The sequence below is a fragment of the Cyprinodon variegatus genome, unplaced genomic scaffold, assembly GCF_000732505.1.
Source record: "Cyprinodon variegatus isolate N-32 unplaced genomic scaffold, C_variegatus-1.0 Scaffold52, whole genome shotgun sequence".
Classification (NCBI taxonomy): Eukaryota; Metazoa; Chordata; class Actinopteri; order Cyprinodontiformes; family Cyprinodontidae; genus Cyprinodon; species Cyprinodon variegatus.
In genome coordinates, this window is record NW_015150505.1 from 1872574 (window position 1) to 1883189 (window position 10616).

The following is a 10616-nucleotide window of genomic DNA, read 5'->3' on the forward strand; positions in this document are numbered from 1 at the left end:
ATTATTAGCTTCAAAGCCATCCAAAGGGAGAACATGCAAACTCCACATAGAAAGATGTTCTGCTCCTAAATGCAGAAAAAACAGATGGCATTGATATTGGACCACAAGTCACTTCATTATATTGGAATTAAATTGGCCTCAGACAAAGCCTAAAAAAGCCTCAAAAACCTTGGTGTTATTCTAGATCAGGACCTGTCATTTCAATCACATACCAAAGAGATTTCTACAAATTCCTTCGTTCATCTGCAAAAAATAGAATTTCCTGTTGAGGGATTGTACCTTACAGTATGTTTCTAATGGAGGACTTTACGCTCACTCGGCAGCTTTACTTGTGGCTGCTAGAATGTTTTAAAATAGATCGCTGTGCAGATCTATTAGTTATCAGGCTCCTCCCACATTAAAACCAGCTACCTGTTTTAGTCTGTAAAGCAAACACCCTGTCTCCTCTGAAGGGTAGGCTTAAATATTCTTTTTTGATAAAGCTTATAGTTTGAGTGGCTCAGGTTATCCTGATCTATTTCTATAAGTTTTCTGCAATAGAATAATGGAGGACATGGGGGATCATTCTGCTTCATTCTATGTTTTTTTCAAATTCTGCAGCATTGGTTCGTTGACACCATCCTGAAAGAAAAAACGGCTGAGCAGACTCCATCAACACCTCCGATTATAGATGATAGGGTCAGGCATTTTCCTCGGTACTTAGTCCTGTCTCTGTTCTAGACATTGCTACTGTATAGGCTCATCTTTTAATATGACCGACAGTGCGTGTGTCAAGTGGCTTGACATTTCCTGTGTTGTGAATGTGTGCTTTATTAATAAACTGAATTGAAAAATAGTTTAATTTAGACACTGAAAATATGACCTAGGTGATCACCCTAGGCCTATATCCATATTTATGCACATAAGGGTAATCCAAGATCTAAAACATACGGTAATATGAATTTTACTGATCTGCACACTTCTTAACTTGAGCTTATTTTATAACTTACATCTCATTCAATGTAGTTTGCACATCTGTTTATGCATCATTTGCTTCTCATCAACCAAGATGCACCTTGTACATCTGGGACTTTGCCATCAGCTGCCGATGCCATGCACGGCGAATTTGTTTGGTCTCTAAAGAATTAAAATTTGTTACTTCCACATATGTTACCTCATGGTTGTTGTTTTTTTGCATTACCGTAATTTAGAGAGGGCACCATTTTAAAATCCATTGTCACTCTGGTTAAATAGATCATTAATCTAGCACAAAATCTCCCCTCTAATTTAAGTCTAAAAAAAGGAAAACAAAGTTTACTGTGAGTTTGTGCTTTATAAAAGACCTAAAGTTTATGCTGAGTTCATTGTCTATCAGATTACAAACCCTTCTTGTTCTACAACCTAACCAAAGCTGTTTGGAGATTGCTTTGTAAATTTGTTAGGGCATCTCAACGATCAAGTAAAGAGATGCAGTGAAAAACATTTCTTTATTAAAAGATTTAGCCTATAAGACAAAGGAACTTACACACCTTTATTGGCTCAGCCAATGTATGCATGAAACTACAGATTTAAATAATAAACTTACAACCCTTAGAAAGAAACATTTTACTATCAGTCAAAAGAAAATATATGTATGAAAACTTGACATAAATCTTGTAAGTGGTGCTGCTACATTATATAGGAAAAACAGAAACTTCAAAATTTTATTAAAAAGTTTGTATTTGTTTACAATTAGAATAACTGATGGCCGTTGTAGATTTAAATTTCAGCTCTTTTTCATTTAGCAGTAAGCAACAATTCATTATTGGGGATAGAGATAACACAAATAGTGATATGAAGAACTAAATGGATATTTTAAGCTGCTTCTTGGTGGACTGGCAGCTGTCTCATATCAACATATTAATAATCATTTTTGTCTGAGGAAAAATTAGCCAGATAAGAGGACAGCCTTATTCCCTCCTCAATCTAATAAAACCTAAAAAGGTGTATATGTATGTGTTATTTTAATGTATGTTGTTGTTTATTTGATCAGTTTTACTCAACTACATATTTTGAAGGAAGTAAAAGAAGTGAGCATTTTGAATAAAATATCTGAGATTTAATCAGAATTAGTATCCGTTTAATTTTCCAGTATGAGCGCACACAGGGGGGATTTAACCTTGGATTGTAAAATGCTCATTATACACCTACTTATTATTTATGTATAAATAAAATAATATGGTAACAAATAAGTCACAGTCTAGCAAGCACATGTTAACCATAAATAGAATGGGCAGAATAAAACAGTAGGGCAAATGTGCAAAGGATGCCAAATTAATGATCAAATATTAAATTAATAGGTGTTAACCAATAAACAGTCGATGAATAGAGGTAGAGTTACTGGGCTGTTGGCAGGAGTTGTTTCTGAAACTGAGTCTACGGATTATTAGACTGATGGCTCGTGAGAAGAATCTGTTGTTCTTGATTTGCAATCTTCAGCGGCACCAATGAGCTGATCAATCTCAGGTTGGTAGTGTCACAGGTTTGACTGGAGGACCCAAATACAGACTCAAGCAGAAGGTGATTACTTGGGGATTTTAATAACAAAGGGTAACAGAAGCAAAAATCCAAAGCATAAATCCACAAAAACTGAGAACCAGGAATACTTACAAAAAGGGGGCAAAGAAATGACGACAAACCAGCATAGAGTAACTGAACAGGAGGAGAATATATGGCAGAGAGAAACAAAGACAAGGCTAAGGGAGCAGGTGTGAACCGAGGAGGAAAGAAGGGAGCTAGGGAAAAGGAGACTGACACAAATAAGACCAAATAAAACTCAGAGATAAAACTGGAACAGAACCAGAACCATGACAGGTAGGCCAACTCAATACCGATGACCTTCATATCATCCGACTTTTAGATCTTCCGTCTAGACACTTATAAATGAACAGATTTTAGCATCTATACTATAATACCCGTCCTGTTTTTCGCTTATTCTTACCTCTACCTCCAACCTGAGTTAAGCTCAAAACAACTAAGATTTTAATAACATTGTGTGTAGGTAGTTATGCTGGGGAAGATTCTTAGTCATCCAGGTCATAGTCATTTCGTAAAAGTTTAAAAAACAATCCACTGGACTTTGTTTCCAAGGTTTGAAGACGTTTCACTTCCCCTCCAGGAAGCTTCCTCAATTCAAAAAAGGTTGAATTGAGAAAGCTTCCTCGAGGGGAAGCAAAACAGTAATACAGTAATTCACCCTTAGCTAAAAGTTTTGATGTTGTCATCATAAGCGTCTAATTTTATGTTCATTGTTAAAGGAAGTGGAGAAGTACCAGTAATGGGTCACATAAAGATCAATACTGTCTTGGTATTTCCCTAAATCACTTTTGATCAAAATACATTCAAACACTCAGTCCTCACCAAACTCTTTCCTTGCAGAGATGATATAGGGAATCCTTTCTGTAAAAGAAAATGTATCCTGGTACATGTATTTCATTGGAGATCTTGGATTCTCTTACTGTGGGCAGCACAGTGCCGCAGTAGGTAGCGCTGCTGCCGTGCAGCAAGAAGATTCCAGCCACAATTCTTTCTACTTGGAGTTTGCATGTTCTCCCTGAGCATGCGTTGGTCCTCTCCAGGTACTCCGGCTTCCTCCCTTCGTCCGTTTTTGTCTCTGTGTTTCGCTGCGATAGACCTGGCAAACTGTCTAGGGTGTACCCCACCTCTCGCCCATTGACAGCCAGAGAAACCAGTACCCCTTGCGTCCCCAGCAGGGATAAGCGTGACGGAAATGGATGGATGGATGGATTTTCTCAGTTCATTAAAAAGTCTAATTTAACCTCATCATGTGGAGTGAAACTTCTCTGAGAATAAAATAGGTAAAGGCCATTCATATGATTTTCCTTATAATGTATTCACAGTTCCCCCTGATAAACAAAACCTGAAGGCTCATACCGAGACAGGCAAAGATTATTTGATATACGTTTACCTGATATATCTGTGCGTGCTGAGAGTACCCTAATAACACTTTGATATAACCAAAAAGGGAAAACATTTGAAGTTAATCAATCTGGACTAATTGAACATGTGGTTTCTACATGTGGGCAAGGAGCAGCTCCCACCATACTGTTCACTCTCAGCAGGGGTTATTGTTTCACAGACCATTTAACTGAAACTGTCTTTCAGGTGAATGGCTGATCTAGTAAAGACTATGAAACATTTCACCTTAATTAAACACCAGAGCAGTCACATCTGCCCTGTTTTATAGGTAAAAACTGGGAAAATAAAGCTTCTTTGGTATCATTTTAAATGGATGCTTAAAATATATGGAATCAAAACTTATAATAAAACAAGAACTCAAGACACAAACAATGTGACAGTATGTTATAGGAGAAGAAGGACTTAGAAGGGGTGTTGAGGACAGCAGAAGGATTGTGGGATGGCATCTGTCAGATCTGGAATCAGTTTATGCACCATGAGTGTAGAAAAGCCCCAGATGCATTTCTACAGATTCAGAAAATCTGAACGATGTCCTGTTTTTCCTACTTCCATCAGAAAATGGATCCAGGAGCATAGTATGAAAACATGATCAGAAACTATTTCTTACCCAAAGCTGTGATAATTATAAGCCTGTAGTCAGAAACGAAGATCCATTCTTACAGTATCTTCTCAGAGACACCAAGCTCACACTCCAACAGACCATAAGCCCATTCCAAAGACTGTTCCGTCACAAGCTGCACTTTGTGTAGATACCACTTGCAATTTCCATGTTCATATTGTTTTCTAAGGGTGTTTATTATTTAAAATTGTTTTATTAGTCTAATATCTTGTTTTTTTGTCTATTTACCTTCCTGGGGAGTTACTTTTAATGTTTTCAGGGTCTCGTCTAAGGATGCTAATTTTTCTTTTTCTTTAAGTGATTAACTTTTTATCTGTGTGTTTTATCTTGTATTCTGCACCTGATGCCACAAGGAAATTTCATTAAAGTTCAATAAAGATTCTTGATAAAGTTCCTTCTGTAGATGCAGATTCTAACAGGAATTCACAACCTCTGTATTTTATTTAAATAATAAATTGCACTTCATCTCAATGGGAAATCTGGTAGCAGTATCAGAAGAAACTGGTCAACATTTATTTTATATATACAGTTCATGAAGGGCCAAACAATCATTTTGTCTTTTATATCTCCATTGCTGAGAGTTATTTTCAGAAGAGGTTTGTCTTATGGTCCATGCAGTTTCTTTTCTGCCCATTGACGCTTGAAAAATGCTGTCCTAAAGGAGAAAACAATGTGCTGCTATTACTAATACTTTATTTATAAAGCACTTTAAAACTAACAGCAGCTGTGACACAATGCTGAACAGACTATGAAGAATAAACATAAAAAACATGTAACAAAAGATTACAGTAAAAAGCTTTAAAAGGAATAAGCGAAGGGGCAGAAAAGTGCAAACGTGCAGTAAACCACAAAACGTGCTGAAAAAAAACACTGTGATGCAAACTTAAAAACACATAAGCACAAAAAAGCTAAATAAAAATGCTTCAAACAAAATAAACAAGCTGTATATAAGTGCAAACGTGCAGCTGATGGCAAAATTATCGCACTTATGATGCAAAGTCCCAAATACACAAACACCAAAAAAAAAGAAAACAATTTTGCAAACAATAAATGCTGCCATCATTAAAAAAAAAAGAACTAAAGGCCATTAACAAAACAATTGCAAACAAAAAAATTATGAAACCAAAAGCAAAATACTGGAAGCATAAACAAAATTCTGCAATCACAGGAAGAAAAAAAAAATGCAAATAGTAGAAACAGCTGAAAACTTGCTCCAAAAATAAAGAAAACAGAAACCTGCTGAATAATAGAGGGAGTTTAACAAAGAAAAAACCATATTGGACAAAATAATTTTTTTTTCCCAGGAAAACAAATATAGACATCGAGAGTTACGAGTTTTAGGAGCAAATAAAACAATTAACCAACTGAAAAAAAAAAGTAATAATATTATCTGGTCTGTTTGGTATTTAATTACACTAGGTAAAAATTTCTTAAATTAAGTGTATTTATCCTTGATTTAAGCAGGTAAATGAGATACTTTGCCAATGGAATGAGTATTTTTACTCTTAAAATAAGATAATATTCACTTGAAATAAGACAATGCAATTAAGTTTTCTTATTTTAAGTGTAAATTATCTTGTTCCATTTGCAAAATTTCTCTTTTACCTCCTTAATCCGAGAACAAATGCACTTATTTTAAGAATAAATGACTTATCTAGATTTCGTTTTTTTTCCAGTATAAGAGTTAAAAATAATATTCTTTCAGTGGAACCACTGTTGCAGCTTTTTCTATGTTTGATTTATTTGAAATTAAGAAAAAATGTAATAATTTTAACCTCAGCCAAAAGAAAAAAATCTCAATAAAAAGTTGAGAAAAAGTTAAAACAACATTATTTCTTATAAAAATCCAGCAGATGCCTCAGATTCTAAAAATCAACATTTCGACTATAACTTTGGCAGAGTAGGTTTAAATCAAATGAAGCATATTTGATCCACAAAAAAGAATGCTACAAGGAAATGTTTAATATTACTGAAAAAGTAATTTGCTCTAGTTGCATATGATACCAGATGATACCATATGATGTCTTTATGCTTTAAAAAGATAGGTTTTCTTTGTAGAGTTTGTTTTACCCAGTCAGCCATGTATACAGTTCCTTTAAATATGCAGAGATGTGTTGAGTTTGCTTTAAAAATTAAATATTGTGGAAAACACTTTTGCTGGTTAGATTTTCACATTGTTATAAACAAACACCTGCCTAAGCTTTACCCACCAGTGGTTCAGTGACGTTTATGAAGTTATTACTAAGTCTGTTGGTTAACTTGTCGGTTAAACTGAGTAACTAATTTCAAATTTTCCAAATGTATTCAAAAGGTAAAAAGTTATGAAGATACATTTTGATTTATTTTTTTATGTCTAAGAAATATTACTTAAAAACTGTGATTTTAGTTGACTTTCTGTTTTAACTAATTAGCAGATAACTTTGTCCTTTTCTCTGCTGATCAGCTTCCTTCCTAAAATAACATTCAAGGCACTGACTGATAAATATAATCCAAACAACCAAGGTATAGATTTTTTTCTCATTTCACTGTGATTCTCTGTGTTTAGTTTCACTGATACAATATTTGGTCAATAAACCCCCAGATGCTAATGAGGAAGCTGTGTCAGTTGAATTAACATGTGTTGTAATTTGCAGAATTATCTGCAACACTTTCACTCTCTAACAAGCAGGGATTTTTTTTTTTTTTTTAAGCAGATATAACAACTAGACATCACAAGCAGCAGGAGACTGTAAGCAAAAAGGGATCACTGGAGTTAGTCGCAATGAGAATAATGTTGTTTTGGTTCAAACTTAATTGCATTGTTATCGCAGCTGTGTGGAGTAAGGAAACAGCTCCCTGTGGGGGCAAAGAAAGATCTCTGAGCTGAGAGAGGAAGAAGGAGATGATGAATGGAACATTACATGAGATGAAGACACCTGTGATAAAACTGAAAGACTGTGAGGAAGAGTTATGGAGGATGTGGTTCTAAAAAGCAAGGAAGGGCTCAGTTGAGATGAAAGAAAAAAAATAAACATTGGGAAGTGCCAGTCCTACAGGTGTTTCGAATATTCACAACTTTCACAAATATTGAAGGAATCTCTGAAAGTATCTCTGTGAATTTACAACAAATGAGACACTAAATGAAATTAGCCTGAGAAAAACCACATTCTAATATAGTTCTAAATGACAAAAAGCAAATGGTGACAGATATTTTTTTCAACAAACATCAACTGACTGAGCACTTAAACATTTATAATTGATAAAAAAGCCAATATTATGATCGGCTAAACCGTATCTGTAGTATTCCCTTTGCTTTAGAACTCACCTCATGTTGTGGGCAACATGGTAAAGGTGAGAGTGTGATCTATGACAAGTTAAAACAGATTTTTGGGAGAAAATAATTCATTTTTACAGTATATAAAATCATGCTTCCCTCATGACAGAGGGAAGAAGGACTGTGGTCCTGTGGTTGCTGCGGCTAGGGCATTTATAACGTGAAGCTTTGATTGGAGGAAAACACAGGTTAGTGACCATGACAATCCGACTGAGGATGTTTATCCATGGGAGTCACTAACCTGGTTTAACAGTTCTGTCCATCTACATTGCACGAAGTAGGATCCACCCGGAGGGCTGCCAGATAGGCGTGGCGGGCCTCGCCCAGAGCATCCAGATGCTGCAGCCTTGGAGAACATGCAGGAGTCTGAACCAGGTCAGGGAAACAGATCAGAACAGGAGGACTCAGGGGTCCAGCAGTCCGAAGCCTGGACAGGGATACAGATCAGAACAGGAACAGGCTGGTTCAGGGATCCAGGAATCCACAGCCAGTTCAGGCAGAACATTCAGACAGAAACAGGCACGTTCACTGGATAAGAGGCAGATCAGGATCAGGAAATCAGAAACACCGTGAGGCACTAAAAACCTTTCTCATCACTGGCCCCCGAGAGAGGAAGATAACTGATAGCTGGATGCGAGTTACTTAAATAGAGGCAGAAGCAGGTGGATCAGATGAGCAGAAATTAATAACCTGGCAGAGTTAGACAGGTGAAAGAAATGAGCAATTAAGCCAGCCATCAGCACCAAGATCATGATAGCTACATAATGCAGAATCTTTCTATACAAGTCATAGGTTTGTCATGATACTAAAATTTCAAACTCAGTTTTCATGGTCCTGGCTCTGAAGGTTGGTCTTTCCATTTGCCCCTGCTCACCTGTCTAATTGGCCACGCTGCTGATTATCGCCAATCTGTTTCACCTGGTTCCAGCATGGATCTATGCTGTTTGCTTTCCTGCCACCAGCGCCAGATTATGTGAGCTGTGGTGAGAGTAACTCTAGCCATTAAGTGATTCTCATCTATTCCTCTGATTCTGACCTGTTGTCCTGTTGTCTTTGCCCTTGTCTGCTCTGTCTGTTTTTTATTTTTACAGTTTTTCCTGGATTTTGCTGATTGACTGAACTTTGTATCAGATCAGTGACTTTTGCTCCAAGCCATGATCAGCCCGACATTCCTGTCACCAACCTGCTTTTCCTAGAAAGCAGGGCGTTAGCAGAGTATCCGCCCTGCTAACACTCAGCCTCTCGCTGTAATCCTTTATGTTTGAAAATAAATCCTGTTGAAAATCGTCCCGGTCTGTCTGTCTGAATATCGGGTCCTAGTTTCTGAGGTCATTACATTAAAATCGATACCCAGGAAAACATTCGATACACAATAACTTTTTTCAAATAATAACAAAAAAACTAAAGCCGTAAAAATATTTTTTAATAAAGATAACAAACTCAACTTTTTCAGTCTTAACATGAAAAAGTCTTTCTCAAGGGAAACATAAGTGTGCAGATAAGAGCAACAGTACTTTGATTCACACAAATTAAACGTGACAGGGTTAATATATTATTGAGTGTGGTTTATATAAAAGAGAGAGATAGAGGCATCCTAGTAATGGTGACTCCACCTATCCTGGCACAGTGGCTGTTGTACCTTTATATCATGTCATCAGAAAGCAATATTGCACAATAAACACACAGACTTCACTTATGTTATATTTGATGTACTTAAGTTTTACTTACGAAAGATTTCAAAATGTTTTTAAGAGCTAAATTATGTGGTATGATAAAAAAAGGTGTCTAATCACAAATATATGGCCACAATAATTGCAGGAGTTGTCAGAGATAAAACTAAGAAACAGGTGTGCCTTTTTAAAACCAATACAAGCTGGAGAAAAAAATCTTAGAGACATATGAATGTAATTACTGTGAGCATATAAATACAAAGAGTTACATTTCCACAAGGACAATGACCTTAGAATGTGGCCTGACAGTCCCGTCACTCACTGAAGTGACGTCTTGTTGTTAAGTTCAATGACACGGATGCAAGCAGCCAACCTGTTCTCTGGGTGTTAAACATGACTTATCAACCTTGTGAGAAAATGTGCAGCTTTTCCAAAGCTGAAGTATATCCCAGAAAAAAAAAACAAGAAAAAAAAAACAGAAAAAAATAGTTTGCATTTATTTAACTGTTGTAGAATACTGCAAAACATATTGTCTTATATTACCACCTCATCTAATAATATCAGCTTGAACTCATTTTAATTTCATAATTTAATCTCAATAAATTATTATTCTGTTTATTTATCATGGAAATTTTGGTTTAGCATACCATACACCTCCATGTTGTGCTTCTTACCCTTTATGTATATATAACGCTGTAGAGATTTTTATTCACACAGGTCATGGGTGGTTGATTTTTGCTGTAAGCGGTTTTTGCTCAGATATCCAGGAGTCTTTACAAATTGTTAAAGCATGTACATTTTATGAAAGTATTGGTAAAAATATGCATTTTTAAACTTCATAAATGTAGTCATTAAAATGCATTAAATATGTGCTAAAATGCGTCAGATTTGATGAGTATGTTGCGCTTTAATCAGCTGTTATTTCTCCCCTCGGAAGTGAGCTACCCTCCGATCTGAAGCAGCAGAACTCGGCTCCCTGTTCAGCTTTGAGTCTCGGTCTGTTGAAGTAAGCAGTGAGAAAGTAGAGCCTGATTACCGGTAGATAAAACGACATATA